Here is a 26,898-nt window from a genome sequence, read left to right on the forward strand (position 1 = left end):
TGTTTCTCTGCAGAGAGTACAAAGACCACAATTGAATTGAATTGAATTTTATTTGATCCTGTAAGATTACATTGTGTACAGTAAATGTACGTGTAATATAGGACATGTCAAAGTATTAACATTCTTTATCATTTATTTTTCTACACCTTTAGCTTAAATTTTTACATCACTGATAATGAGTAACAATAGATACAAATTTAATGGCATAAGTAGTTCCTATTAATTAGGCATTTACCTGTAGCAAAGGGAGAAATGTTTCTTCCTAGCACAGGGAAAATAGGGTGCTAAGACCACAGAGAATATTGGTATGACTCCGTACGTCCCATTCACATTACATTAAAATACACCATATTGGTTCTCATCCCAAAAAATGGTAATAACAAAAACAGATTCTTTGATATCAATATTAATGTTATGATTCCTTATGACTTTTCACTTTATTCAGTCTACCACAGTACACCCTAACAGATACTGCCATAGCCAAGGCACAAAAGGTCCTTAGACCACCAATTAACACTTTCATTTCACATATAAATACTTCTGCTTTATGTACTACTATTCACTCACATTTCCCCCCATATGATTATATAACCAGTTCTCATTTTCTAGCCATCTCCACAAGTTAATAAAATTATATTCTTACCTATCAAAGTTTCTCAAAATTATTTTTTGCAATCACTGTATTGCCCAGTGTTCATCCCCCAAGTGTTCTCTCATAATATGAAGATCCTGGAGATACTTGAGTACCCTAAATTTTGAGATCTGATACTGATCACTTTGTAAGACTTTTCATAATAACTGTCACATTCTATCTGTATTGTCAGAAATTCTGCATTACATTCTGCAACATATAGTGTCAGTATTAGCGTGTCACATCCAGTAATAATTCTAGCCTCTGTGTGTGCGCATATTACACACATGTAAGCCAATGGGACTGCCTTCCACTGCCCCTAGCAATGTGCCATGGGGGCAGTGAGTGTGTGTGTGTGTGTGTGTGTGTGTGTGTGTGCGTGTGTGTGGGGGGGGGGGGGGGGGGCGCGCACACGCGCATGCATGCATGCACTCATTAGCATAAAAAGCTGGCATTGAAAACGGTGCCTCAGAATGCTGAGGGTGTGCAGGAACATGCATAGTTGACATGGAGTTAGTGCCATAAATGAAGGTAAGTAGAGCAGCCAGGTCCGCACCAGGATTAAGGAAATGAAGTGCAATGGGTGGGAGCACCAGATGCCAAGATAAAGGCTTGTTGTTGAGTGTCATCTTGAACTGAAGAGGCCCTATAGTACAGTTACAGCTGTGTGAGGAACGCGGCCTGAGGCTCTAACTCTTTGTTCAATTTCTAAGGTAGCAGCAGCATTGGTGGTGTCGGGGCGAGTTTGGGATCTGTGGGAGGGGGGGGGGGAGGGCAGGGGGAGTGTGTGTGTGGGGGGGGGGGGGGAATCGAGTTAGGGAGTTAACTTCAGTAAAAGAAGCTCAGAGTCCAGTTGGAGGCATTGTAAGTGAAGGAGGGTCTGTGCTAATATGTCAGAGGGCTCTGATGGCATGCTGAAAGGAGATGCTGGCTGCTGAGAGCATATGTATGTGACAAGAATAAGCAAATATTTGAAACAGTGCAGGGATATGGAAAGCCACACTGGTTGAGGATGACAGCATAAAAGTCTGATGGTTCGGATGACAGTCACTGTTCGGATGTAGTCCCTCAGCCAGAAATCCTCATCTGCATTTTAGTGTGTGACCAAGAAGGAGGAACACATTACAATTGAAGTGTCCAGGTAGCAAAGAACAACAGTAAGTTTGTTACAATCGTGAACAAAATAACATGATTTCTTGAGATGTGAGATGGACTACTTGGTTAGGCTCAAAATCAGTCACTAACCATTGCAGTGGAGTATTATTACACTGATGAGGTCTTGAGCTGTGGTCGAAGGTAAGTGGTCCGGTGTTCGAGCCCTTCATCTGTGTGTGTGTAGTCGGGTGCCCAAAGATAGATGAAATCCATGAAGGCCATAGTCAACTAATAATACACACACACACACACACACACACACACACACACACACACACACACACACACACACAGAGAGAGAGAGAGAGAGAGAGAGAGAGAGACTCCTGACCGGACCGGCTCAAAAATGATACCCTCTAACTGAGAAGGCACTACGTGCAGTCAGCATAAACCTAGAGTGGAGAACTGGCTGCAGAGTGGTCAGGCGGTGACTTAAATACTTGCCCAGCAGATGCATATTGGTAGAAACACTCAACTCAGAGGGAAAAAGGTAGTGCAGCAATGGCAGTGGTGCTGTGGCAAAGCTTGCACTTCTGCTGGTGAGGCTGGTGAGAAAGGGTACTGCAGTGGGTACTGGTGGTTTGGTTGTAAACAATCCAGTATATATCTGTTGATGTGGATTGTTTTTGTGCAATCTCCAGAGCAAATGTTGTTTAATGAGCAGTGCTGCTGTCACCAAAAGTTCACAAACTGTATAGTTAGTGGTTGTTTTACAGTGCAGTAATGTGGAGATACCACACACCGTGACAATGGACTTTCAAGGACTAGTTATCGAGGGCCATCAATAAATTGTACATACGGCACATTCGAAAGCTACCACGCCTTTTTGATTGAAGGTCATTGTACCTATATTTTTACCTAATTTTAACCTGTTTTGAAAGAATACAGAAAAAGGTTAATAATTTTACATTACTTCACATGTAATTTTAACAGTTCTACAAAATCCTAAAAATTTAGTGAAATATCATAACAAAATTCTGGTATTTTCATGAAATTGGGAATTATAATAAAACAAAACCCATTCTTGTTACTTTTTCATAATTTAATTGGACATAAAATACAACCTAAAATTAAAATACACCTGAAATTAATTTTCTACTTCCGGAAATTATCTACAGCTGATGTAACAATATACTTGGAGTCTGAGAATTGCTGTAGGCCCGTGGTGTTGCCTCCCTGCTATCATCAAACTTGTCCCAAATCAAAGAATTCCCAACCCTCTCCCCTGTGAGTGATTCAAGAGAACGAAGGGTGAGGTGACTCCTGAGTCACCTGTGATCCACTCCATGCTGGGCTGGAAGCTCTCTTGAGTAAGTTCCTTGCAACTCTCAAGTGAGCTTGTGACTATTTGTTCTCTCTGTGGAATACCATCTCTTGTGGTGAAGCTGTGAATAGACTAGTACTTGCAATCTGTCTTTTGAAATCAAGAGTGGGAAAGAAAGGCAAGAAAGTGTTTCCTGCATTAAACAGAGTTCTAAAAAACTGCTCTTTCTTTGCTTGCTGTGTTTTTTAATGGCTGAAAATAACTGGTCACAACAATAAGGTATATAAGCATATAAACACACATAACATATAGCATATTTTTCTGCTGCATGAAGTATGCCACAGTTACTAATTCAGCAGCTTGCCCTGGAATCTGATATCAATGGAGAGAAATTTTGGATTGGAATAGCAGCTGCTCTTTTTTTCCTGAGTTGTTGATGACTCACTCCACAGAAAGTTCTACTTCCTTGAATCAGTCCAGGAGAGGATTACCTATCTCTAGTGGCTAGACTACATGGAACGGACTTCTCGGTGTGGAATGGGTGGTAGCTGTCGAAGTGGAGGTACTGGATGTGGTTGGTAAGTTTGATGTGGACAGAGTTATACTGATGTAGCCTTTCTTGAGATGGACGCTGACACTGAGAATAGTGGCTTGTTAGGCTCAGGACGACCAGGTGAAGCGAATAGGAAAGAAGATGTTGAGGTCCTGGAGAAATGGGAATAAGGTATTCTCACCTATGGTTCAGATTATGAAGATATCATCAATGAATCTGAACCAGGTGAGGGGTTTGGGACTTTGTGTGGCTAAGATCTGTGTGGCTAAGATGTCCACTACAGTGCCTGTGAATAGGTTGGTAATAGGATGGTACAGTGTGAGTGCCTGCTGCTGTAACACAGATTTGAGTGATGCTTCCACAAGAGAAGTAATTGTGGGAGAGGACATAGTTGGACATAGTGACCAAAAAAGAGACTGTAGGTTTGGGGTCAGATGCTTGGAAAGTTAATGTTCAATAGTAGGATGGACACTGGGGATTTTACTTTATAGGGAGATGACATTGACAGTGATGAGCGGGGTGCGGCTGGCAAAGGAACTGGAAATGTGGAGAGTGGATAGAGGAAATAAATAGAGTCTTTTATATTGGAGAGAGCACAGGTTACATGTAGTAGGGTGATGTTTATGAACCACAGGGATTATCCGGATGAGGGCCTGCCACAATGAGAAATCCAACAGGATCTCCAGTCCACCATCAAATCCCTAGGTCCATCCCAGAATCTTGATCCTGGGTCACCTCCTCTTCACCCCTACAACTCCTCACACTCCTGCCTTCTACATGATTCTTACAGATCATGAACCCAACCACCCAGGACAGGCTGTTGTGATGGGAACTCCAGTCCCACAGAGAGAATATCTGCAGTTGTGGATCATCATCTTCAGCCCACTGTCTGTAGCCTGCCCTACTATATTGAAGACATTAACAATTTCCTCTACCAACCATCAGCTACACCTGTCATCTTTTTATGAGAACAATGTATAATTTTATTTCCTGCTACAGATAAATTCTCTTGGGATTTTGGCTGAATTCAAATCTCATGAGCCCTCTGTTATGTCCTCCTTGGTCATTTTCAAGAGAAGTATTGTTTTAGTACGTCTGAAGCTGTAGAAGTGTTAGCATATGTGTCTTTATTGTAATTAGGTGTGAAATAAAAATAATAATTAAGGAAGAGAAAAATTTAATTGTGAGGGGCAACTGAAATCCAATAGTAGGAAAAGGAATAGAAAGAACAATAGTAGGCAAATACCGACTGTGGGAAAGGAATAAAAAATAGCCCCTCCTCCCTGCAGAATTTTCCACAGATCATAATTTAATCATCACTTACACTTGGTTTAAAATTCTTGAAAGAAGGCTGTATACTTAAAAGATAACTGGAAGGTTTCCAATTGATTGTATAATAGTAAGACAGAGATTTTGGAACCAGATTATATACTGGGCACATTTCCAGGGGCACATGCTGACTCTGGCCACAATTTATTTGTTATGAACTGGAGACTGAAACTGAAGACTTGTAAAAAGGCAGAAGGTTAAGGACATGGGACCGGAGTAACTGAAAGAACGAGAGGTTGTCGAGAGTTTCAGAAGGACCATTAATCAACAGCTGACTGAAACAGTGGAAAGGATACAGTAGAAGATGAAGGGGTAGTTTTGAGAAATAAGACAGCGAAGGCAGCAGAGAACAAACAGGTAAAAAGGCATGGCCTAATAGAAATCTTTGGATATCACAGGAGGTACTAAAAATAATTAATGGAAGGAGGAAATATAAAACTGCAGCAAATGAAGCAGATGAAAGTAAATACAAGCTTCTAAAAATGAGATTGACAGGAAGTGCAAAATGGCTAAGCAGGGATGGCTAGATGACAAATTTAAGGATCTAGAAGCATATTTCACCTGGGAGAAGACAGATACCACCTACACAGGAAAATTAAAGAGGCCTTAGGAGAAAAGAGAAGCAACTGTATGAGTACCAAGAGCCCAGATGGAAAACGAAAGCTAAAAGGTGGAAGGAGTATTTAAAGGGTCTATGGAAGAGGAATTTGAAGGTGATATTATAGAAAGGGAAGACGGCATAGATGAAGATCAGATGGAAGATATCACATACTGCAAGAAGAATTCAACAGAGAAATGAAAAATCTAAGTCAAAACTAGCCTCCTTGAGTGGCCACCATTCCATCAGAACTACTGATAGCCTTGGAAGAGCCAGCCATGACAAAACTATTCCATATGGTGTGCAAGATGTATGAGACAGCCAAAATGCTCTTAAATGTCAAGAATTTCAAAGGAAGCAGGTTCTGACAGATATGCATATTCCCAAACTATCAGTTCACTAAGTAATGGTTGCGAAATACCGGGTGGTTCAAAAGCACTGGACACTGAGCACTGATTTAAACAAAAGATTGAATTTATGTTTCATTCCAGATACAAACAGTAGGTGCTATTATCTTTGATGTCAAACTGTTTTCCAGCTTCATTAATACATATTTGAAGCATTTTTGGAACACTGTTACATACCCAATTACACATTGTGGTATCACTGTCCAAATTGTGAAATGAGTTGTGTATGTAGTCTTTTAGTTCAGCAGTGGTCTGAAGCTTTTTGAAAACAAACAGAGTCCTTGACGACATGTCACATGAAAAAATCCATGGTTATTTGTGATATCTGGTGAATGTGGAGATCTGGTGAACGTGGATTCATGTCAATATCTGCCCTTCAACCAATCACTTTTCTTTGAAAAGTTTTGTTTAAATATTCGCAGATGGCATAGTCATAATGTGGTGGAGCACCATTTGGTTGAAAGTAAATTTCTTCAAAGTTTTCAGCACACATCATAAGTCCTGCTACCATATAACTCTGAAGCATATCCAAATAGTTATCTCCCGTCACTGTTCATTGAAAAAGATATGGTCCAAGTGCACCAAATGATGATATTGCCCCTCAAAACACTCACACCATATTGATTCAGTGGTTGTTCTAACAAAAGATTTCAATTGTCAGTGTACCAGTAAGTGCAGTTATGTCTGTTAACTTGTCCACTTAACTTAATGACCTCATCAGACCACACAATTTTACTGCATAGTTTAGGATCATGTTTCTGTTGGTCAAGCATCAATTCACAAAACTCAAGATCTGGATCATCTTCAACCCATGTTGTAAACGTGAAATGTAAACTTTAAACTTCTGTCTGTGTAACATCCCTTGCACTTATTTCTGTGATAAATCCAGTTCAGTTGCTAATCATCTGCTTGATTTTCACAGACTTTGGGGCACAGCTAAACATTCCCACAGTTCATTTTCCTCAGCTGTGATTGTTTTTGGCATTCTAGATCTTGGTGCATCCATGGAAGTCTGGCAAGATGGCCACGCATGTGGAAGTCGATCATTTTAAGACGAGAAATAGTTATAGTTATGTAGTTAAAAAGAAAACCTGTGAAAATTGTAAAGCTGAAATTACAACCCTAAACGAACGAATTTCAAGCCTTCAATTCATAGTCAATAATTTAAAAAGGGAAATAGCTGGACAGAAGAAAGAAATCGGCGAAGTACAAACAGTGGAAAATTCGTGTGAAGTGAAACAAGATACAAGTGATAAATCATCCGAGTGGATAGCAGTGTCGCAAAAAGTTCGGTCTCAAATCACGAAAATGGTTGAAAGTGTTACTTTCTTAGAAAAAAAAACCAAATATGATGTATCATAACGAGTGTACAACTGATCGTGACGTTGTAAAAGCCTGCAATCCGGACACCAACAGTAAACTTGGAAACAGTGGTAAGGGCAAACACGTATCATTAAGGAAAATGTGTGGTATTCTCTTGCTTGCCGACAGCCACGGCAGAAAGCTATCAAGCATGCTCCGAGAGAAAAATCGAGAAACGGCAGTGACTAGCACAGTGAAACCTGGAGCGGGAACACACCATGTCGTAGACATTGATCTTCAGATGAACACAATAGAGGATAACGACTTTATTGTATGTATAGCGGGCTCAAATGACATAGCTAAAAATGAAGCCGATGCCTGCGTTAAAACGCTACAGAACTTTCTAGAAGTGAATAAATCTAGGAACATAATAGTAGCCACTGTGCCTCATAGACACGACCTCATTTACAGATCGTGTGTTAATAAAGAAATTAGGAAAATTAACATCAAAATTAAGAAATTGTGTGCAGAATACCCAAAGTGCGATGTACTGGACATAAGTAAACTACATCGAAACCTACACACCAAACACGGAATGCACCTTAATTATGACGGAAAAAGTATTATGTGCGATCACATCAGTGAAATAATTAAAAAAAGACTATTACGAAATAGATCAGTCTATCAGCTTCCTGTAAGACTTACAAGCAAAAATGAGGAAAGCAAATTCAACAAGAACGAAGAAAGCAGGAAAGAGGAGACATCAGAAGATCCACAAAGGACTGCAGCAGCTACACCTGTAAGAGTAAATTTAAGATCAAGGCGGAATATACCCAAGAAGGAGGATTTTTTCTATCCCCCTCTGAGGAAAGAAAAAACTTAGCATCATCAAACAAGTTAAAGATACACCATAAAACTGGCAAAGGACTCCATCAGCAAATTGTAGTAAATAAGGTAAAGTCTGAACCTCCTCACCAATGTGTAAAAAAATTAAACAAAAAAATTCTTGATCTAAAAGTATACATCCATAATGTACAAGGGCTCAAAACCAAACTTAATGAATTAGAAATTTTGTTATCAAGTGCAAGTGAACTGTCAGATACACAGATATTATGTATTAATGAACATTTCATGAGGTCTTTTGAAATAGAAAGTGTTGTGATACCAAATTTCAAACTCGTGGGTCACTTCTCAAGAACATCTTACAGAGGTGGAGGCAGTTGCATATTTGTAAAAGACAACATTACTGCTACACCTCTTGATATTTGCAATTCGTATAGTATTGAAAAAGATATAGAACTGTCAGGTGTAGAGCTTACAGATCTAAATGTTTATATAATAGCACTTTACAGGTCACCCTCTGGTAACATAGGGACTTTCTACAAAAATCTAGTACCAGTAATAGAAAATCTAAGTAACCATCTTAAAAATAGCTGTCCCTTACAACTAGAACCAAACTTATGCTCTGAGACTCTATTTTTAAGGCCTACATCTGAAATTGAAATTGAAAAGGCACTTCATAGCAAAATTTAAAAAAAAAAAATCATCTGCTGGACAAGATCAAATCCCATGCTTCCTCCTTCATAATTGCAGTAACTTTATCAGTAAACCCCTAGCTCACATAATAAACTTCTCATTCCTGAATGGTACATTTCCTGGTATGCTCAAAATTGCAAAAATTATACCTGTCCACAAAAAAGGAAGCAAAGAGGATCCCAGTAATTATCGACCCATTGCACTACTTTCAACTTTTAGTAAAGTATTTGAATATATAATGGCCACCAGAATCATGTCCTTTCTAGACAAAGAAAATATCCTGTCACCAGCTCAGTTCGGCTTCCAAAGTAAGAAAGCTACAACAGATGCAATACAAGAATTTCTAGATCATGCACTGGAGCTTGTTGACAAAAAACTCCCAGCCATAGGTGTCTTCCTAGATCTAACAAAGGCATTCGACATGGTTAATCATAGTATACTTCTGCAAAAGATGCATTCCTATGGAATAAGAGGAAATGCCTATGACTGGTTTAAAAGCTATCTGGAAGATCGACAGCAGTATGTTGAATTAAATGAAACTAAGCTCTCAGGTACAGCTAGCACTGTACACTCCTCCATACATACCATAAAGCAAGGCGTTCCCCAAGGCTCCGTCCTGGGCCCTTTGCTGTTCTTACTTTACATAAATGACCTTCCTCACAGCCTACCAAACACAAAAACCCTTTTATTTGCTGACGACACCTCTATACTCATATCTGCGCCCGAACAAATTCTCCAATCTAATATAGATAGAACCACAGATCAAATAAGTCAATGGCTTCAAAGTAACAGGCTGCTGATTAATGCAAAAAAGACAATTGGAATAACCTTTCACACTGCCCAAAACAGAAATCCATTACTACCAAATATATCACTGGAAAAAAATAATGTTAAACTTGAAAATGAAATAAAATTTTTGGGGATCACTATTACTGATACGCTCACATGGAAAAGGCACATTGACGTTACCAGCACAAAACTTAGTAGAGTATGCTTCATGATTAGATCAATAAGGAACGTCACTAACACAAGTACCCTAACCACAATGTACCATGCACTCTTTCACTCTGTACTTAACTACGGAATCATCTTCTGGGGCCAAAATTCTGAATCAATTAAGATATTCAAACTGCAAAAGAAGATAGTCAGAACAATTATGTTCAAAAAACAGAGAGACACTAGTAAACCATTATTTAAGAAACTAAATATTTTGCCCCTCCCCCATGCCAATATATACTAGAATTATTATTCTTTACCAAAAAAAGTATCAACAAAATTAGCAAAAATATGGACTACCACGATTATGACACAAGATCAAAAACCTCTCTAAGAATACTTCCCCACTCAACAAAACTGTACAGTGATGGTGTCAAGTGCATGGGAATAAAATTATATAATCATCTTCCAACTTCTATACAAGAAATCCAAGAAATAAATAAATTCAAACAGGCAGTGAAATCTCTTTTAATAAAAGAATGCTTTTATACCATCCAGGAATATTTGGAATCAAAATTGTCTTAGTGCATGATAATGTATCAAAGCTGAATGTTGTTAAGTCAGTCTTGTCACATCATGTAACAATTCTCTGTAAAGCTGTAACTTTAAGTAACATAATTTGGTAGGTAATGTAAAATAATCTTTCTTCTATACTCTTGTTTACTATTTTAGACTCCTGTAAACTGTATATTTGTATTGACTTATCCCATATCAGTTGTACAAGCCATTGTACTGATTTGATCTACGGGACAAATAATAAATAAATAAATAAATAACAAGTCCATGTTCATCAAACCAATCTCGTATGTCATACACTATTGGTCTAGATAGTGGTTTTGATCTAAAGTGTCTTCTCCAGCCACATCGGAGGATGTGACTGCAGCTCAGCAAAGTGTGGGCAACGCAAAGCTGAAAAAGGTCAGTAGGTTCCCTGCTAGAAGCACAAAGGAAAGACTGCCACATGGCCGTGGTCTCCTTTATAGTTTGCAGTTTATTAGGAGAAACAAGAGCACACCAAACCACATTACAAGTCTCCAACAACTGCCGGCTTGGAGTCTACAGTAGGTCTGGTTCTGGTATCCTTACCTCCAAAGTCAGCACCTTGGTCACCATCTTGACTAACTGGTCAGCATGTTCATTCCTGGGATCCCAAGGTGACCAGAGGTCCATACAAAGATGACACCATGTGAAGATGACCAACTGTACAGCTTGGAGGTGGTCATACAGGAGATCCTGGATAATCACAACCAATGTGTATTGAGGGTAATATGGTTGACAGCCTGACTACTACTGAAGAAGTCACTGCCAATGAAGAACAATTTGCCAGTGCAAGAATGAAGGTGGCAAATGGCATGAGCAATGGCCACGTACGTAAGTGAAACTGGATCATCCATTGACTACAGAGTCATCTGTGTATATCGAGTCTGAGCCTGTAAATATGGAAAGGATGTCCAGGAGGAACAGGCAGCGAAAAAGAGTGGGGCCTTTTGAGTATTTTGGCCCAAAGGGGAGGTTGAGGGAGATCTCAGGATGGGGTACGCATCATGGGGGCACATGCGATTTCTCCCTGACAAGAGGCAACAGTGGGGAAAGATAGAGTTCAGAGCACAGACTCTTTATGCAAATTTCACACGCTCAGGAGAGCTGTGAATGTGTATTACATATTTGAGCAGCAGTTGTTAGCACCTGATCTGTAGGGGAAGGATGATGGCTTCCATGAGAAGGTTGTCCCAGGGCTGGTCTGAAAAGCACCTAGCACAAGTCGGACCCCACAGTTGCGTATCGGGTCCAGCATTCACAATGCTGAAGGCAATGCTGAGCCATACCACAGTGTCGCATAATTAAAATGCAACAGGATCAGAGCTTTACATAGCTGCAAATATGTGGAGCAGTCTGTGCCCTAGTTGGATTATTGAAACAGCAGAAAATATTAAGATGTGGCTTGCATGTTTGCTTAAGTTGGCAAAGATGGGAAAGATATGTCTATCTGGCATCATAGACCAATCTCAAAAAATGACAAGACCCTACCACATTTAGCATTTGGTTCTTGAGGTAGAGTTTTGGTTGGCGATGGACTGTATGACAGTGACAGAAGTGCATGACATGTGTCTTGGCAGCAGAAAACTGGAAGCCATGGGGGAGGGCCCAGGACTGTTCATATGGCACCTTGCAATCAGCATTCAGCAACACCCACAGGTGAGGAGCAATAGTAGAGGGGAAAGCCACCGGCATACAAGGAGGGTGATACTGTACATCTCTCAGCTGTAGCTAGACCACTGATAACTATTAAAAAAGGGGCACACTCAATACAGATGGGAAGCAGCATGAGAAGCACAAACTTGAACCCAGAAAGTATGGTCAGATAAGACGTTACAGATAAAAATTGGGAGTTGGCCCCGGAGGCTGTAACGTTCCCTGGCAAACTCACGTTATTAAAAAAAAAAAAAAAAAAAAAAAAAAAAAGAGTTTATTTGTACCATATACGCCGCTCTGGGCAAGTTGTATATATCGTAATTATTGAGCAAAAATATTACTGAATGTGGTGTAAAAGACATTTGTTATTCTCCTTATATTTTTTGTTGTAATGTTTGTCTGTATTTAGGATAGGAATTTTTTCTGTATTTATTATGTGATTGTAAAATGTGTCAGTATTTGCGATAGCAGAGATATGTTGCCAGAAGAGAATAATATCGTCAATTTGCAAAGAAATGTTAATAGTCAGCAATACTATTTAAGCACAATGCATTATGTATTCTTTGGTCTTCTCTGTTCAGAAGTCATTGCGGTAGGACACTGTGAAAGAGTTTTATACAAATGGGTAGACTTCTTTTGTCTCTGTCTGGACTTAGCCGCCATTAGACGATGCGTTACGAATTAATGTGAGTTGTATTGTTGTTTGATCTAAATATATTAGAGTTTGTCAAAAGTGTGAATTATTTATGTAAATTAGCTTGCCCACGTCATCTATAAAATTTCTTTAAGAATTTTTCAGCATTTTTTAGCGGTGTTGCTGGGCTGTGCCGCGACCAACAATAGCAAACCCGTAAATCGGGAACAGATGCATAAAAATCAATGGTGAATTAAGAAATTGTTCTTCTTTTTCAGTGATCCTGTGGCTGATAAAATTTGAATTAATTATACGTTTGTGCATTCGTAGGCGGATAGCTAATGTTAGTTAACATTGAAATTTAAACAGTTTGGTTCTTTCAAAATATCTTAAATGTGTAATGAAGTAGGTTTGATCAGTGATAAATGTCGGCTTGGCAATAATTAAAACATTTTCTGCTAATAGAGGTAATCTTGTGTTCTATGGCTAGTGCCGGGATAAAATTCAGTAAAAATATTTAACAAAAAAATCCACTGCATCAGGAAAGTGTATGCCAAGGCCGAATGATTTAAAAGACCCAATTCTCAACCAAATATTCTTAACCAGTTCATATGAGTTCACGTAAATATTATTTTTTCTTTAAATGTACGTAATAATTAAGTAAGTAAAAATTTTTTATTACCACACGAAAATAAGAGAGTGGTTCTACAACAAAGTTCGCACGAAAGAAAATTAACTTAAAAACAACAGATAAATTTTATTATTCTTCTTTAACGAAATTTCAAATCAATCCCATTCATTATGACCGATTTCGTTAAATTGGCGCCCAACGTGGGGCACGAATATGCAGTGGCCACTAAATACCCGTGAGATAACTAGGGAATTAATATAGTCGAACTTTGTTGCAGAACATTTAATAATTTTTCTATGTATTGTATGTATTGAATAACCATTATTGTGTGGTAATACCTGTGTATGATTTTTTGCATGAGAACACTATGTACCCAGAGGCAAGCTGAAGAAGAGAGCTCATTATTTCGAAAAATTAATTACCTACCACAATATCAGGGGGCAGCTGCACCCAAGATAGATCACCAAAAGGTAAAGTTACAGTGTAGTTGTCCTGTGGGTAGTAAAGCAGCCTCAGTGCAGTGTTCTCGGATCATTAGTGGTGTGCTTGTTGTTAGTACTTTGTTTTAAAATAACAGGACATTTAGGTAGTTAGTCATTGTAGTATATAGTAAGTGTGTATTAGTTAATGTCCATTTCTTGTGTGATTATGTCAGTGAAACCTGAGTGTTAGGATATTTAGGTCAGATTTTATTTCTTTTGTTTACTATGGTTAGATTGCGTAGTCAGAAAGATATCAACATGGATAATGAGCAACAGTCAGTAAGTAGTGATACCGAGTTGGAAAGTGGGACACAAAGTAATGTTAGTGACGTAGTTCAGGAAGTACAATGTGAGAATCTGGGGGCAGAAGGACAAGAAATGTTGCCATTGCCACCCAGTGATTCAGTTGATAGCGGAAATACTGTGCCATCCGCAAGCACTGGACACGGACCAGAGAGTGGTGAGGTGTCAGAAGTGCAATCATTAAGAGTTATGTTCGAGCGCATGCTCAATTTCCAAGCTGAATTTGTACGTGTGCAAGCAGAGCGTGATAGAGAACGTGATGCTAAACAAGCAGAACGCGATAGAGAACGTGATGCTGAACAAGCAGAGCGTGACCAGAGATTGGTAGCTGAATTTGCCAAACAAGCAGAGCGCGATAGAGAACGTGATGCTAAACAAGCAGAGCGTGACCGACGCCTGCATGAGAGGGACTTGCAGTTGATGCAAACTTTAGAAGTTATGCAAAGTGAGATTGTTAGTTTGAAACAAAAATATGAAACCATACCCAAAACAGTGCAAGAATTAAGCGAAAGAGTAGATAGTGTTCAAGTGGCTAACGCCAATATAGTAGAGGAAATCAGTGTCCTGACTAATAGGGTCGAACAACTAGAAATTGACACAACTCAAGTAATTGAGAACAAAGTGATCGAACAAGTGCACAAAGTAGAAAATGAAGTCATAAAAGAAATAGATCAGAAAGTGCACGCCGCAATTGAGGCCAGAGATGTGGGCTCAAGTGCGGATGTGCAAGATCTAAAAAGGATAGTGCACAAAGACATTCCGCTGTGGCAGCGGAGTGTGGACCGTCGTCTTGCCGAGATGGAGCTTAGCTTGCGGCATGACGAGGCACGGGCGTATGTCACGCCAGCCAGGTCCAACAATGATAGGCATATAAATACTGCAGTAAAAAATTGCGACTGCGAGACAGAACAGGCAACCAATGTAAGCGAAACAAATAAATGTCATTCCAAAGTAGTGATTGAAGAAAGCTTGATTAGGAACCGACAGTTTCAGATCTTTACAACGGAGAAGAAATCTGTTCACCCTGTAGTGTTTATCAAGGGATTTAGAAACATTTTGCCTAGCGTTTGGAGTCATACCCAGAAAATACAGTTCGTTATGTCTTACATACAAGGAGATGCTGCATTATGGGCAACCGAAGCAGCTGACAGTTGTGATACATATGAGCAATTTGAAAAAGCATTCTTGGCCAAATATTGGTCAACATGTATCCAGGAGAGATTACGGAAGGAGGTATATAATCCAGAGCCGTATTCTCCACGACTAGGCAATTTGCGAAAATATTTCGAGAAGTACATTAATAAGACCCGTTACTGGGACGAACAGATTTCATCCCGGGATTTGATCAGACTTTTGAAATCACACTTGCCGATACATGTAAAGGAAAAACTTATACACGTGCCTGAAAATGATATGGAACATTTCTTGTCTGTTCTGGACTCAATTGACCTGATTCAGGAGGACGTTAAGGCAGCCTCTGAACAGGCTAGAAGTAACGGAAATGGTTATAGAAATGGTAGAAATAACACGCCTCCACCAAGTAATGGAAACGGCGGAGGTAATAATAGGAGACAGGAGTATGCACAAAACGGAAATAGAGGTAGAGACCGGAACGGCAATAGTCCGCCGGTGAATAATGACCGGAAAAGGAGGTTCGATGACCGGTATGAGACAGGCCCACCAAGCAATAATAGATGGAAAAATGCCAGGGGGCCGAGCAACACTAATACTTATAATGATGCAAACCGAACTTGGCCGCAGAACCAGAGGCCCAGTCCGGACCGGCAAAACAGTGATAGATATGACAATAACCGACCGCCACCACAAAATGCGCCAATTGTGCAACCGTGGCGGCCGACGCAACACAACGTGCACATAGTGGAGGTCAGTGACACAGAGCAGCCACGCCCATCCACTAGCAATAATTCAACAAACTAGATGCAGCCGAGATACGCTCTCCATCGTCGGCTGAGGTTTGGAGTGAGAGCAGCCCGACACAGAACAAAACACCGAACAAAATCTGTATCCTTAGGTATAATGACGGGGTACAGATGGGAGATGAATTAATAACTGAATCATCCACGTGCATAAAGGAGCACAAAGACAAAGTACAAGCGATAATAGAGATCAAAATTAACAATATTGATGTGCAAGCGGTCGTAGATACAGGTGCTACTGTCAGTGTTATGAGTATGGACTTATTCAAAGTACTGGGGAAGGAAAGGCGTATGCTGACTTTTCCCGTGAATAATTGTAAAGTCACTGGAGCCATAAGTGCACAGCGACAAATAATTAAACTCCAAGTGCGGGTAGAGATGTATGTAGGGGATGAAGCCATAGCGTGCTCATTCCTGGTAGTAAAGGGTTTAAAGGTAGCCTGCATTTTGGGGGTAGATTTTTTAAGAGAAAGGGACGCAATAATCGACCTTTCTCGGGGAAAATTAAGTTTGATGAATGCTGGTAGGAGAATAGAATTGTCCACGCTCAGATCTGAAGAGGTACCTGTACCTAACTGTAATGCTATTAACATAAAGTGTAGGAATCAGTCGATACTACATTTAGACAATCATTGTCTAGCACAGAATCTCTATTATCCTGACGTACAATGTGATCAATCAAAAGCAAATGTGGACGCATTAGTGAACAAAGTATCACAGTCCGAAAATTTGAACTCTATGCAACAGCAGGATTTGGTACAGTTATTATCTAATTATGCAGATGTATTTTCAGAACGACCAGGAATTGTTAAGGGATATCAGTACAATATCGAGGTGAAGCCTCACAAAACTTACTGTCGAGCCTCATACTCCATTCCGTGGCCCAAGAAGGAAAAAGTTTTTTTACGAACATTTGGAGAGTTAAATAAATTGTTCAGGTTATACATTGCATATAAGCACACAAGATAAGAAAAGCAGGGTGCAACCTTACCAGGTGCGCTCAGAAAAGGAAAGAAAAATATAATCGAAATGTGACGAATAACCAAAAATTTAGTGTTGGGGACTTGGTACTCTTACGCAATCATCCTAAGTCCTCGGCATCCTTGAAACAGAATAGCAAGTGGCAATTGGTGTACAATGGACCTTTTAGAGTAGTAAGTGTGCCACATGAGTGTAGTTATCTCTTAGCAGATCCCCACTCAGGGAGAGTACGGGGACTGTATCCGTGTAAGGATGTAAAAGCATTCCTATAGTAAAAGACTAATAGTCATATGTGGACACCATTCGTTTGTAAATAATGAACGTTAATGATGTGTGATCTGTAGAGATAATGTACTAGTGTAGAAGTGTTTAGTTATAAGAATATGATTGACTTTCTCATGTGTATGGATATTTGTGTTATGTACTCTTTTAATTTGTGTTATCTAGAACATGCTCTAAATGTTTGCACAGATAATCTGATCAGTGCAATTATTTGTAGTGTTAAGCTGTGACAGAATTCAATCAAAAAGAACATTTTAGTAATGATTAGTTAGTGTACTACATAATTTTCTATGTGCCCAAATTTGAAATATTTCTTGGCACAATCTTCTCTATTATGTGTATGTATGTATATATGTGTAGCTGTCAGATTGACAGATTCGAACCCAGAATAATATCAATAATATGAGGCCCTGAGAACTTTATTATCTAACCAATGTTATTAGAGAAAATAATGCACCCAGTAGTGACCCGAGGGCACCACGGGAGGCAAACTTGTTGCAAATTTATGTAATGCAAAGTTACGCACAAAGAAGCTTCAATTGAAGCATGTGCAGATTCAAACAGTAAAAAAGAGCTAGCCAGATACAGTCCAAGTCAATTTTTGCCTACAGAGACTACACTGTAGTTACGTAGGACGTTGATAGTAAAGTGTGACATGAGTTCAAAGGAGTTATTGAACAATATGCCTGAATCCGGCTGGAATGCACAAATAAAATCTACTCGAACACGAATATAGATGACTTTTGGGCAAACTAATACCAAATTTTAATATTTTGTTACCATGTACGCAAATATCACACCTTGGTAAAGAGTTACGAATGTGCTATAAAAAAAAAAAAAAAATTGCACAGCGGACATTGTAAATAAAAATAAAGGAACTTAAACAAAAGTGCAGTATTGTGCGGCAGAGACAGACAGTGACTGTTAAACCTGCAGCAATACGTCACGGAATAGTTGTGTATAAGTGATAAAAAACTGTATCATCGCCGTGTGTGCAAGTGGACAAGGAACTAGCACGACACGAACAGTGAACCGATAACGGACGGTGGATCAAGCTAGTGTCAAACTTTAACTCTTTGTGTGTCAAGGGACGCTAGGAAAGCGCATTGACTACGAAGATACATTTTGTCCTAAGGTGAAAACTTGCGTGTGACTAATGACAAGTCATGACATGGTGAAAAATATTGTATGCCCATAAAACGTGTTACTGTGACAACGAAATATTGTGCAAACCAGACTAGTGAAGGCCTACTGAGTAATAACTGCCACTAACTGTGTGCATTCTTTCCCACAGCAGGAAAAATGCCTATAAGGATAGTACACTGTTTCTGAACTTGTTGCATGTTTCCTGGAGCACTGCAAGAAAACGTCGCACGGGCGAGCGGATATCCAACACGCATCCGGCTACATCAGCTATGCAGCGGCCGCAGCAGCCCGTAGCAGACCAGACAGACAGCCACGCCCCTCCGCGCCGTAGCTGTCAACGCCGGGGGCGGTGACCTACACGGAGTCAGCGCGCCGCGCCGAGCGCCGCTCAACAATCACTCCGCACCGCTCACCTAATACAGCATTATTGATTTTTTTTTTATGTTCACATAAACTGAATAACATGTCAATGACTTCATTTCGATAAACATTGAACATTTACTACGTAGGACAAGTGACCTTGTAGTGTATCACACGAATAATAGTATCACACACAAAAAAAAACTTCAGTCGAACTGTATGTGACTGTGATATTGTGTAATTGTGTAACCGTTTGTGACGAACTGAATTTAATTCAAATGAATAACTGCATTTAATTCAAATGACCATGAACCAACTGGGATGGCTGGGCTCCGGCACAGTTTTGCCCAGGTTTCCTGTTTGCCTACGCCCAAATGGGGGAGCCATGAACTTATATAACCCTGGGACTAAATAAAAGAGCCATTCCGTAAAATATACAAGTGTAAAGAACGTTACTGGCACCATTGTGTCAAAGTGTAAAAACTCTTTGCCAAATGCTGCCAGGGGGCAATGTAACGTTCCCTGGCAAACTCACGTTATTAAAAAAAAAAAAAAAAAGAGTTTATTTGTACCATATACGCCGCTCTGGGCAAGTTGTATATATCGTAATTATTGAGCAAAAATATTACTGAATGTGGTGTAAAAGACATTTGTTATTCTCCTTATATTTTTTGTTGTAATATTTGTCTGTATTTAGGATAGGAATTTTTTCTGTATTTATTATGTGATTGTAAAATGTGTCAGTATTTGCGATAGCAGAGATATGTTGCCAGAAGAGAATAATATCGTCAATTTGCAAAGAAATGTTAATAGTCAGCAATACTATTTAAGCACAATGCATTATGTATTCTTTGGTCTTCTCTGTTCAGAAGTCATTGCGGTAGGACACTGTGAAAGAGTTTTATACAAATGGGTAGACTTCTTTTGTCTCTGTCTGGACTTAGCCGCAATTAGACGATGCGTTACGAATTAATGTGAGTTGTATTGTTGTTTGATCTAAATGTATTAGAGTTTGTCAAAGTGTGAATTATTTATGTAAATTAGCTTGCCCACGTCATCTATAAAATTTCTTTAAGAATTTTTCAGCATTTTTTAGCGGTGTTGCTGGGCTGTGCCGCGACCAACAATAGCAAACCCGTAAATCGGGAACAGATGCATAAAAATCAATGGTGAATTAAGAAATTGTTCTTCTTTTTCAGTGATCCTGTGGCTGATAAAATTTGAATTAATTATACGTTTGTGCATTCGTAGGCGGATAGCTAATGTTAGTTAACATTGAAATTTAAACAGTTTGGTTCTTTCAAAATATCTTAAATGTGTAATGAAGTAGGTTTGATCAGTGATAAATGTCGGCTTGGCAATAATTAAAACATTTTCTGCTAATAGAGGTAATCTTGTGTTCTATGGCTAGTGCCGGGATAAAATTCAGTAAAAATATTTAACAAAAAAATCCACTGCATCAGGAAAGTGTATGCCAAGGCCGAATGATTTAAAGGACCCAATTCTCAACCAAATATTCTTAATCAGTTCATATGAGTTCACGTAAATATTATTTTTTCTTTAAATGTACGTAATAATTAAGTAAGTAAAAATTTTTTATTACCACACGAAAATAAGAGAGTGGTTCTACAACAAAGTTCGCACGAAAGAAAATTAACTTAAAAACAACAGATAAATTTTATTATTCTTCTTTAACGAAATTTCAAATCAATCCCATTCATTACGACCGATTTCGTTAAATGGCCCCACTTGTGGAGGGTAGCAAGGATGTGGTGACACCACGTGGTGTCGTAATCCCTATGCAAGTTAAAGAAGACAGTGATAAGATGTTGATGCTGGTCAAAAGCTGACCAAATAGCAGACTCCACGCAGACTTAACTGTCAACAGTAGAATGATATTGATGAAAACTGCCCTGGGATGGAGCCAAAAGACTCCGAGACTCAAGGTACCAACACAGTCATCGGCTCAACATACATCTGAGCAACTTGCGCTTTCTTGCTGTTGAGACAGGAACTCACCCTCACTACAGATACAGTTGACAATAGCAAGGATGTGATGGCAATCCACTGATAAGTGTTTGAGCATTAGGTTGTGGATGCAGTCTTGCCCTGGAGCCATGTCAGGGCAAAGGGCTAGGGTATTCAAGTATTCTTACTCACTGAAAGGAGCATTACACAATTCCAGATGTCTAGAAGTAAAAGGTAAAGGAAGTTACTCTACCCACTGTTTGAGGACATGAAATGCACACTGATAATTCACAGATGCAGAGGCTCGAGCATGATAAAAAGCAAAATGCATCTGGATCAGTGTCGACATCACCATTCACAAAGATACCCATACACCCATGGGCTACTAGTTTCCACAGAGGTATCGAATCTCAATCTAAACCTATGAAGGAGAGGTATGTGGTCCAATGTTAGCAATGTACCACTTCCAGCATTCTCATTTCTGTCATTTTATGACATGGTGGACCTGGTCACGAAGCTGTTCAAAGTCAACGAGGTGCTCCATCAACAGATATCACTTTTGGCATTGGTGAACCCACCTGTGATCTCTAATGGTCATGGTGATTTCAGGGGTCCACCAAAGTTCTGTCTTCCAACAGGAGAATCCTAAGGAAGAGGGGATTGGTGAGTCAGCTACTGACAGTATGGCTGCAGTTGTGCACTGGACAACCATGTCAACATCTCCATGTGGCAGGGTGCAAAGGGTGGTGGTGGTGGTGGTGGTGGTGGTGGTGAAAGCATCCCAACCAGCTTTGAAGAGAACCCATCTGGATGGACACCCAAACAAGTGAAACAAAGGGAGGGCCAAAACGATCAGAAAATGATTGCTGTCACACAGATCATTACGAACTCTCCCGAAGAAGACATAGGCTACAAATAAAAATGTCAATGGCCAAATAAGATGCATGCACCACACTGAAATGTGTGGGAATACCAGTATTCAAGAGGCAAAGATCGAGCTCTGTGAGCTAGTTTTCGACAGCTTTACTGTTTCCAGTGGTCATAGTTCCACCCCCTCAAAGGTTTATGGGCAATGAAGTTAGTATTAGGAAGGGTTAGAGGAGCTGAGAAAATAGCACAGACAATGCATTGTGGGACACCTCATCATTGAAAGGAAGATAAATGTTACAACTGGTAAATTCCAGAGATGCCTTCGCACGAAGAGCCATAACCTCCAAAGTTGTGCTGAGTGGCACGTGTCTGCTCTACACAGAATACAGAACGTACATGCAAATACCACCCAGTGCTCTTTCATGATCAGTATGGTTCTTAAAATAGGCATGACCACCACAGAAGGTAGGGGTCTACATTGCCGAGACCCAAGTTTCCTAGAGAGTGACACAAAAAACAGGGTTAGTGCACAGAAGATTTTATAGTTCAGCCAAGTGATACAAAAAACTGCTGCAGTTCCACTGGAGGACTGCACTATCTGTATCCTATAGGGGTGAGAAGGGACAAGGAGGTATGCCATGCCTCAGTGCTGCCTGCCGTCACTGGCTGCAAAGACAGGCCATCAATACACATCTGTTCCAAATCAGGGTGCATGTCTGGGTCTGGGGTTACGGGAACCGCAAGGAACGCTGCCTGAGGTACAAAGGCAGAACATGTGGGGCTAAATGGCATGAGGGCCATCACAATCTCCCCCTTTTTGGAGGGCTACTACTTCTCCTTCTTGTCTCTAAATGATTTAGACTTCTAGAAGGGCTTGTCTGTCTCAGATTCTGAGACAGAGAAGGAACATATAGTCCTATAATCTGCAATCTGTGACTCCTTCAGCCACCAGCTAGCACCTGGTTGTAGGTCAGCAGAGTCCTGGGAAGGGAATGCCCTGGGGACCCCTCCTGGTAAGGGGGTGTAGGGGAAGCAGCAGGAGAAGACAGGCAGCCTGAAGGTCCAGACACAGAAGACACTGAGTGGACAACATTGTTGTAGCATACCATCCATCACTATTGTATGTGTAAAATATAGGCGATCATATTTTTTCTTGGCCTCTTGATATGTGAGACAGTTCAGGGACTTTTTCTCCTGGATTTTCTTTTTGCATTTCAAAACAGTGCAGTCTGATGAACAGGGGGGAAATGTGCTTCCCACAGCTGACATAGATGGCAGGAGGGGTATAAGTACATTCAAGTGCAACTGATAGCCACAATTCCTACAGACCAGGCTGGTGTTGCAACATGAAGATGTGTGTCCAAATCACATGCCTTTGCAGAACGCATGGAAGCAGAAATATACATCTTGACATCACAGTGACACATCATCTTGACCCTCTCAGGCAACAAGTCACCTTCTATGGCCAAGATGAAGGCTCCAGCACCAAATCTGTTATCTTACGGCCGCTGCTGGACACAAAGGACAAAATGCACATCTCGCTGTTCTGAATTAGCAACTTGTACCAGTTTGTAAAAGGAGATCTCAATGGAAAATGGTACCCTGACCCATAATCAGACTTTTACAGGGGTTACAGTGACAGGAATATCGCCCAGCTTGTCACAGATGAGCAGCACCTGTGACTGAATGGGGAAGGCAGAACAGAGGCACTTTTCACTTTTGAAGTCACTGCCACTTCCTCAAATCTGCCTTTGGGATGTTCAACAAAGAATGGATGCCTTGTAGTTGAAAAGGAATCCTTGTCCATCCTAGAACAAATTATTGGGAGGAGTATTTTCCACCTCGTATCTGAGCTCTACATTCCTCCTATACCTTTTCTAATTGTAATATAACTTAGCTTCAGAAGAGACTGCTGGGGTCATGAAGCCACCAGCAGAAGAAAGTTTAATTCACTTCATGTTGAATCTTCTGCTATGATACCACCAAATCCAAACAGTGGCTTTCCCCACAGTCACCACCCAGCCACAGCAACTGTTATCGGGCCAGTAAAGCATTTCCCAGCATCCCCATGCTCCAGCTGTGATGAGTACATACTCTGTGGCTTGTATGAGGAGTTCCCGGCTCAGGCACCAACAGTATGATCACTTTGTGCTTCGAGGTTACCACCGTGCAGTCACTTGATAACCCCATCCCACAACAGAATGGCTACCGTGCTGAGTTTTGGGCATAGTACTGTTGCAGGAAAGAAGAGTGCAAAAACAGAAAGGAAAAAAGGTTGAATATATGCCACACTGAGTGAATTTCCCTGCATAATTCACACTTCTGTAAAATTTGGAAAAGAAGTATCAACTGAAGCCCAACAAAGATACCATATAATTAACAATGAAAAGATGTAGAAGTCCTGAAGGTAAGAAAATGGGTGCCCAAAACACAAACTGGATCCAAGAACATCCCAGAAAAGGTAGAAAGGAGAAAGAATAGTAGAAATACAGACTTTCAGCACAGAAAGGGAAGTAGCGCTGTGAGGGCTGGGACGCCGTGCTGGTCAGGCACGTACTCAGTAAGAGATGTGAGTCCCCTTGTGGGATAGTGCAGGGAGAAGAAAGAAAAAGTTTGAGATTTGCAAATGGCAATGTAAATCTGTCAGAGACAGCAAAGGTCTTGGAAGAGCAGCTGAAACAGACAGCACTGTGAAAGGAGTATCAGGTGAACATTAACAAAAAAAGATGATGCTGAGGGAATAAAACTAGGAAACAAGACACTATAAGCGGCAGGCAGTTTTTTGCTATTTGGGCAGCAAAATAACTGATATTGGCTGAAGTAGAGGCAATAGAAAACGTAGACTGGCAATGGCAGAAAAAGTGTTTCTTAATAACAGAAATTTGTTAACAGTGAATATAAATTTAAGTGTTAGGGAGTCTTTTCTGAAAGCATCTGTCTGGATTGTAGCCTTGTATTGAAGTGAAACATGAATGATAAGCAGTCCAGGCAAGCAGAGAATAGAAGCTTTTGAAAATATGCTGTGCTACAGAAGAATGCAGCAGATTACATGGGTAGATTATGTAACTAATGAGGTGGTACTGAATAGAATTGGGAGATTTGAAATTAATGGCAAACTTGACTAAAAGCCCCCCATGAACCATGGACCTTGCCGTTGGTGGGGAGGCTTGCGTGCCTCAGCGATACAGATAGCCGTACCGTAGGTGCAACCACAATGGAGGGGTATCTGTTGAGAGGCCAGACAAACGTGTGGTTCCTGAAGAGGGGCAGCAGCCTTTTCAGTAGTTGCAAGGGCAACAGTCTGGATGATTGACTGATCTGGCCTTGTAACAATAACCAAAACGGCCTTGCTGTGCTGGTACTGCGAACGGCTGAAAGCAAGGGGAAACTACAGCCGTAATTTTTCCCGAGGGCATGCAGCTTTACTGTATGATTACATGATGATGGCGTCCTCTTGGGTAAAATATTCCGGAGGTAAAATAGTCCCCCATTCGGATCTCCGGGCGGGGACTACTCAAGAGGATGTCGTTATCAGGAGAAAGAAAACTGGCGTTCTACGGATCGGAGCGTGGAATGTCAGATCCCTTAATCGGGCAGGTAGGTTAGAAAATTTAAAAAGGGAAATGGATAGGTTGAAGTTAGATATAGTGGGAATTAGTGAAGTTCGGTGGCAGGAGGAACAAGACTTCTGGTCAGGTGACTACAGGGTTATAAACACAAAATCAAATAGGGGTAATGCAGGAGTAGGTTTAATAATGAATAGGAAAATAGGAATGCGGGTAAGCTACTACAAACAGCATAGTGAACGCATTATTGTGGCCAAGATAGATACGAAGCCCACACCTACTACAGTAGTACAAGTTTATATGCCAACTAGCTCTGCAGATGACGAAGAAATTGAAGAAATGTATGATGAAATAAAAGAAATTATTCAGATTGTGAAGGGAGACGAAAATTTAATAGTCATGGGTGACTGGAATTCGAGTGTAGGAAAAGGGAGAGAAGGGAACATAGTAGGTGAATATGGATTGGGGGACAGAAATGAAAGAGGAAGCCGCCTGGTCGAATTTTGCACAGAGCACAACATAATCATAACTAACTCTTGGTTTAAGAATCATGAAAGAAGGTTGTATACATGGAAGAACCCTGGAGATACTAAAAGGTATCAAATAGATTATATAATGGTAAGACAGAGATTTAGGAACCAGGTTTTAAACTGTAAGACATTTCCAGGGGCAGATGTGGACTCTGACCACAATCTATTGGTTATGACCTGTAGATTAAAACTGAAGAAACTGCAAAAAGGTGGGAATTTAAGGAGATGGGACCTGGATAAACTAAAAGAACCAGAGGTAGTACAGAGATTCAGGGAGAGCATAAGAGAGCAATTGACAGGAATGGGGGAAATAAATACAGTAGAAGAAGAATGGGTAGCTTTGAGGGATGAAGTAGTGAAGGCAGCAGAGGATCAAGTAGGTAAAAAGACGAGGGCTAGTAGAAATCCTTGGGTAACAGAAGAAATATTGAATTTAATTGATGAAAGGAGAAAATATAAAAATGCAGTAAGTGAAACAGGCAAAAAGGAATACAAACGTCTCAAAAATGAGATCGACAGGAAGTGCAAAATGGCTAAGCAGGCATGGCTAGAGGACAAATGTAAGGATGTAGAGGCCTATCTCACTAGGGGTAAGATAGATACCGCCTACAGGAAAATTAAAGAGACCTTTGGAGATAAGAGAACGACTTGTATGAATATCAAGAGCTCAGATGGAAACCCAGTTCTAAGCAAAGAAGGGAAAGCAGAAAGGTGGAAGGAGTATATAGAGGGTCTATACAAGGGCGATGTACTTGAGGACAATATTATGGAAATGGAAGAGGATGTAGATGAAGATGAAATGGGAGATATGATACTGCGTGAAGAGTTTGACAGAGCACTGAAAGACCTGAGTCGAAACAAGGCCCCCGGAGTAGACAATATTCCATTGGAACTACTGACGGCCGTGGGAGAGCCAGTCCTGACAAAACTCTACCATCTGGTGAGCAAGATGTATGAAACAGGCGAAATACCCTCAGACTTCAAGAAGAATATAATAATTCCAATCCCAAAGAAAGCAGGTGTTGACAGATGTGAAAATTACCGAACTATCAGCTTAATAAGTCACAGCTGCAAAATACTAACACGAATTCTTTACAGACGAATGGAAAAACTAGTAGAAGCCAACCTCGGGGAAGATCAGTTTGGATTCCGTAGAAACACTGGAACACGTGAGGCAATCCTGACCTTACGACTTATCTTAGAAGAAAGATTAAGGAAAGGCAAACCTACGTTTCTAGCATTTG

The 26,898-nt window shown here is 40.3% G+C and overlaps 1 protein-coding gene across 2 annotated transcripts in view; it reads right to left on the minus strand.

The window, feature by feature from the left end:
- LOC124795034 (alpha-ketoglutarate-dependent sulfonate dioxygenase-like) overlaps nt 1–26,898 on the minus strand; it is a 157,318-nt gene that overhangs the window by 32,844 nt on the left and 97,576 nt on the right. The gene's annotated exons all lie outside the window — the stretch shown is intronic.

The sequence above is a fragment of the Schistocerca piceifrons genome, chromosome 4 (assembly GCF_021461385.2).
Source record: "Schistocerca piceifrons isolate TAMUIC-IGC-003096 chromosome 4, iqSchPice1.1, whole genome shotgun sequence".
Lineage (NCBI taxonomy): Eukaryota > Metazoa > Arthropoda > Insecta > Orthoptera > Acrididae > Schistocerca > Schistocerca piceifrons.